General features: G+C 43.1%; 1 protein-coding gene across 1 annotated transcript in view; it reads left to right on the top strand.

Moving 5' to 3' along the window:
• Window positions 1-5722, top strand: part of LOC137847037 (uncharacterized) — a 222527-nt gene extending 216805 nt beyond the window's left edge. The window contains exon 2 of the mRNA XM_068665309.1: window positions 5104-5722. The gene's annotated coding sequence lies outside the window, so the exon portion shown is untranslated. The remainder of the gene's footprint in view (window positions 1-5103) is intronic.
• The last annotated feature ends 278 nt before the right edge of the window (window positions 5723-6000 follow it).

The following is a 6000-nucleotide window of genomic DNA, read 5'->3' on the forward strand; positions in this document are numbered from 1 at the left end:
CCGTCCTCTTCTAGATGGGTTACAGAAGACCTTTTTATTTACCTTTTGACATATGGTACATCCTCTGCATATGTGCTTCGCTAAAGTGTATATTCCTATACAGACATACTTTCGTAGCACAACATCACACATTGCTTGCACCTCCCAATGACTCTTCTGATGTAAAACAATTAATATTTGCCTCATTATCACTTTATTCAGCATTTCTCTCCCATCAAGGAGTATCCATTTTCCTTCAGACTTCATAGCTCCTGATTCCTTAAAAAATCTTTCTTTTAAAACTTTTTAGTTCTTTCTTAATTTTCAACAATTCCCTGAATCCTTTCTGTATTTATTCTGTTTTCCTTCAGACATTAAATGCCTTAAATACCTGACTTCTCTTTCTCCATATTGTAATTTATTTTTCAATACTCCCAAGCCCTGCTTTCCCAGAAAGTTGAATAGCTTGTTAGTAGCTTTCTTCACAACTCTTTTCTCCTGTCCTGACAATAGAAAATGATCCACATATTTGTTAACATTAATACCTCCTTGGGAGGTTGTAATTGCTCCAAAATTTTTTATTTTTCTATTATTTTTTTTTTAGAATTTACCCAAATAGATAGGTGGCCCTGTAAACCCCTGAGCTAAAATTGTCCACCTATATTGTTGCTTCCGCCCCCATTTCAGGGCCTTTCCAGTCAGAGGTGAATATACATGTATGTTTGCTCTCAGGGCCTGAGAGCACTCCATTAATAACACTGTTATTCCAGTCTAACAATTTACTGTTTGAATGCTCAATTTAATCATCAAATCCCTTCTCAACAAGTTAGTCCCTGCCTTGGGTACATACAATAATTACCCAGTGATCATTTTATCCCCTGGTCTCAGCTTGGTATCCCCCAAAAGTGGCACTGTTATCCCAGCCCCTTCTGCCCCCATCACTTTTTAGGGTTTCGTTAGTTAATTTAATCCCTGATACTTCACAAGTCAGTAATGACCTAGCTGTTCCCCAGTGTATTGGGTTTGATGGCAAGGTTCGGGGGCTGTGAGTGGGGGGCGTGGGAAACTGCAGTGGCAGCCCCCGTGAGAAAAACCCAGAAGCCTCCCCGTGGCAGGTAAGAGACAATTTCATCCGGCCCCTAAGGGGCTCACTGCCGCCCAGAGCCAAGCCATGAGCAATACAGTCCGTGCCTCTGTGAGAGCACATCCACGAAAACAAACAAACAAAGAAACAAACAAAAACCTGCTGCTCAACAGCAGTTGGGAGAGCGAGAAACCCCCCCGCAGACACCAAAGTCAGTGCAGAAGGAGGGGGAGGAGGCGCTCCAGGTGCTGGAGCTGAAGCCCCCCTGCGGCCGCTGGAGAGGCCCCTGGTGGAGCAGGCTGTTCCCCCCTCCCCGATGCTTGGGAAACTGAACAAACACCACAGCAAATATACAAATATACTAAAACTTCTAGACTGTTACTTAGATAATGCCTACATCACCTTTCCCTGCTCATTCAACTTCAAACAGCTCTGTTAAATATTACATGCCACACCTTTAACCCCTTCAGCAACCCTTTTAACACTTCTTTTATCTTTCTCCAGCCTGTACTTTTCTAATACCAGCACCAAAGGCTCAGTCAGGGTCCAACTTAATTCCATACCTTTTCCCTCCAAGATACCGAAACAACATATCAACATAGCATATTTCATCCCATTTTCCTTCTTTCCTCCTTCTTCCACTCCAGATATTCCTATTCGAAGTGGCCAACCTGGCCACACTTAAAACATCTTATCAAAGCCTGTCCCTGCTAGGACTCAGGCCACAACACAGGCAGCCTTCTTTGCCTGCCATTCCTTCATCTCTCTTCCTCTCCTTTCCATCCTGGCCCTGACTCCCCCTGAAGATTTTCTTCCTCTTTCTCCAACCCTCTGTCTCACTACCCACTGCACTGTCAATACCATTAGTTTCGCTCTCTTTTTTTTTTTTCCTTCTTATCTCCCCTCCGGACACACACCTCCAGGGCCTCCCGCAGGAGGGTCCCCCAGTCAGTTCACTACATCCCCCCACCTTCCGAAGCATTTTCTGCATATTTTGCCAGGCTTTAATCACACAATGACCTTTCAGGAGCCCTTGGGATACTGGGTCCTCAGGTCTCATCCCCAAGTACTTTCTCATTCTGACCCCAAGTCTCTCATATGATTTCTGTGTTGCACACTATTATTATTCCAGCCAGGATTGGCAAGTGGGTATTTCTGCCCTGCCGGTATTACCCCTGGTCCTGGAGGATGAGCTCTTTCCCATTCTTGTATAGCAGCTCTCCTCCTGATCATTCCCATTTCTTTCCCTGTAAACAACATACTTATAGACATAATTCCCTCCCCCAAGAGTATAAATCAGGTCGTAGGAACTGGTCTAATTGTTCAACTAGGCTGTTGGGGTCCTCGAATAAAGACTTCCTCTCCTCTTAAAAGTCCTAACCTCTCTGCTGGTAAGGAGGAGGAGGGGGTAGTTCACCTTAGAGGATACACAGTTAGTGTTAGTACTGTTAGTATCAGGGAAGGCAAAATTCTCAATATCTCTTCTACCTTGTTCGAATTCTTGCCGGAGCCTAGGGTACGATACTTTTTTAGGGACAGTGTTAATTACAGTCCCTGTCTCCCTTCCTGGAGTGACTGCTGCTGCCACCAGTTCAATATTAAGATTATAGGGAGCATAACTTGGCTCCTTCTCTGAAAAAGGAATCTTCTTGTTTACACATAAATTTAAAGCCTGAATTTTCATCAGACCCGTATTTTGGCCAAAATACTGCTGTTTCCTTAATTGGTTCTTTTGTCCAGACTGATACACAATATTTAACCTTTTTAAAATTATTTTTCTTTTACAATCCCTCTAATTTTGGGATTATGTTTCCAATTTCTTATAATTCTTCAGGAAGAACTATTAGTAGGCACTCCCCCAGGGATATCTCCCTGTCCCCTGGAACTCATATTTTCCCATTTTTCCTAACCCTCGCCAGTATGTGCTACAGAAATTTCCCTTCTGCAGTGTACCACACACCAACGTACTGAAAAATGGGGGTGTACCGCCGAGCACTTCCCCGTGCCAGCGTTACCGCACACCTGAGTTTACCAGATTCCCTGGTGTACTTCCAAGCACTTCCCCGTGCAAGGATTACCGTACACCAGATTCCCCTGGTGTAGTGCCAGCACTTCCCCGTGCAAGGGCTTACCATACACCAGATACCCGACCCCCAAGGCAATACTTAATATTTCTTACCTTGGTCTGTGCACAGAGTTACCGGATCGATTCTTAAAAACCCGGAGTGCCTACCTTCTTCCTTTCCCCACTACTTCACGGATCCTGCCTCTTTAACCAGTCTCGGGCCCTCTGTCAGCTTTCCGCAGAACCGCCACCGTCGATGCACAGGACCGCTGAAATCAGCGGGGCATGCCTTCCTGCTGCTGCGGCGGTGGGGCTCCCCAGTAGGTGACTGGATCCCGGACGAGCCCCCAAATTGTGAGAAACACTCCGTAGCCAATAACTTAGGCTCAGGCGAGGATCTCAGTGAAGTAGTAATTTATTCGCGATTGCAATGGCGGGCGCCCCACAAGCAGGAGAGAGCGCATCTACTAGTTCCAAAACACAGTTTATATACCTTTTGATGGCAGGACCCTCCCCTGTTTCCCCACTGAGTGGGTAATCCAGGTTCACAATCTATCTGATGCTTCACAAACAATGCATGGCCTTCAGTTGCCGGCCTGTTAAATTTCAAATTTCTTTTGACATTTTTACTGTTTGAAGTGGTAATGTTTCTTCACTTATCTGACTTGACTTAACACCGTGATTTTCACCTAATTGTCCTAAGGAGTCTGGTTGTCTGCATTTTGCAAGGTCGCCTGCTAAACTTTCTTATCACTGTAAGCATATCTCAGTACCACATTCCCTCCTTCTAAACAATGTAACTCTGTAAAAACAACATTTCTATTCCCACATTAGTAGTTAGTAGTTTTGTGACATCACTACTGAAAGATACCTGTGTGCCCACATTTTTGTAAGTGATACATATATTCTGAAAGTGTGATTTAGAAAATGGGGGGGTGAGTAAGCAGTGAAATTCCGAAGAAAAGTACGGTGGGTTGTATTATGAGTCATTGGAAGGATATAGGGGGGGCTCCGGATGGAAGTGAAAATAAGAAAACTCTGATAAAATATTGTAATCAATGGTGGCCGCTTTATAAGCTGGAATGTGGAAAAAAGTGGCCTTTTAATGGAGCTTTAAACTATAATACTTTGCTACAGTCAATGTTGTTTTTGAGAAGGAAAATAGCGTGGAATGTTGTATACTGATGTTGTTTCAGCATCTTGGAGGGAAAAGGTACGGAATTAAGTTGGTCCCTGACTGCGCCTTTGATGTTGGCATTAGAAAAGTACAGGCTGGAGAAAGATAAAGGAAGTGTTAAAAGGGTTATTGAAAGTGTTAAAGGTGTTTGAAGTTGAATGAGCAGGGAAAGAGGATGTAGGAATGTTAACAGTTCTGCCTCAGCCCGGGGCTGAGACCTTAAAATCTTGGGTGTTAGCCCTCTGGGGCAAAGGGATCATGATGGGTCCCAGAGAGTTGTCACAGAAACAGAAAAGCAGTTAACTCTTAAAACAACCTGAGTTCATGTGTGAGCTCAGATTGCCAATGGGATCGCTCAGGGAACTGTGGACAATTGTATTTCCCTGACCGACCCCCACTAAGACCCTAATCATCCTGAAAATTATGAACGGTTAAGTAAATACTAGAATCTGGACGAATTGGGAATTGAGAATATGCTTCCAACAAGGTCTAAAAGAAACCCCTGTGGAATTTTTGGACCAACTCTGAAATGTAATGGGGAAGGAAAAAAAAAAACAAACAAAAAACAACGTTTTGGACCTGGCTTCAGAGGACAAATTGACTAGCCTTTTTCTAGGGAAATCATTGGCCCCTGATTTCAACAGATCTAACGGGGACCTGGGGAATCTACCCTAACGGATCCTCTACTGGTTATAATGAAGTTAGGGGAGAAACGGAAGTGAAATTTCTTATTGATATGGGGCAACATATTCGGTTTTAAATCAAGCACTAATGCCTTTATGGAATGATTATGTTAAGGTAAAAGGTGCAACCGATCAACCTGAAAAGGCTTATTTTTGTGAACCTTTGAAGTACAAGTTGGGGAAATGTTATATATGGAGTGGTAATTCGTGTTGAGAAAATGGTTGATATTAATAAAGAAGGGGGAGGTATGGGAATGTGGCCATGGGGGTTGGAAAGCCCCATGATTGAGATAACATTATACTCTTAACGATAAGGCCATCGGGAATATAAAAGAGTTTAAAGAGAACAAAGAAGGGTGATTCAGGAGACACCATGCAGTCTGGGGTTTCTTGTTCTCCAGGTGGTTTCTTGTTCTACAGCCGTTAACGCATGTATGTTTCTGGGTGTTTGCTGTTGTTGTTACATTCAAAGTTGTTTGACCAATGAAAAGTTGTTTTGAAAAGAACTGCTGTGGAGAGAAGGGTATAAGACAGGAGCCTGCCCTCAAAAAAAAAAAAAAAAAAAAGCGACACTATGAAGTTACATCAATAAAGAAGCAGGAAAAAGAAGTGAAGAGGAACAGGCTGGGAGAATGGAGACTGTTAAGTTACGGAAGTTAAAGGATTGTTTGTTACCTATCCTGATTGTATGTATGTATAGTCATACTCGGGTTATTATGTAACGCAATGTTCTGTATACAGGTTTTTATATCTACCTGGATCTCCAAAATCTCTATTAGGTTGAGATTTGTTAGAACAATTAGAAGCAGAAATTATCTTTGAAAAAGGGAAAACGGAATTAAGGATAGGAGAAGAACAACTGTTGGGAATTGGCATACAGGGCATGGACATGAGTCTGTGGAACAATTGTTCGATCTGAGCTTGCCTTAAGCAACCAGGAGTAGGCCTTAGAAAATCTCATGGCCTGCTGTAGCTGAGCAAACCAAGCTACCAGAATAACTATGAGAAGCTC

Source organism: Anas acuta, chromosome W (genome assembly GCF_963932015.1).
Source record: "Anas acuta chromosome W, bAnaAcu1.1, whole genome shotgun sequence".
NCBI classification, from domain to species: domain Eukaryota; kingdom Metazoa; phylum Chordata; class Aves; order Anseriformes; family Anatidae; genus Anas; species Anas acuta.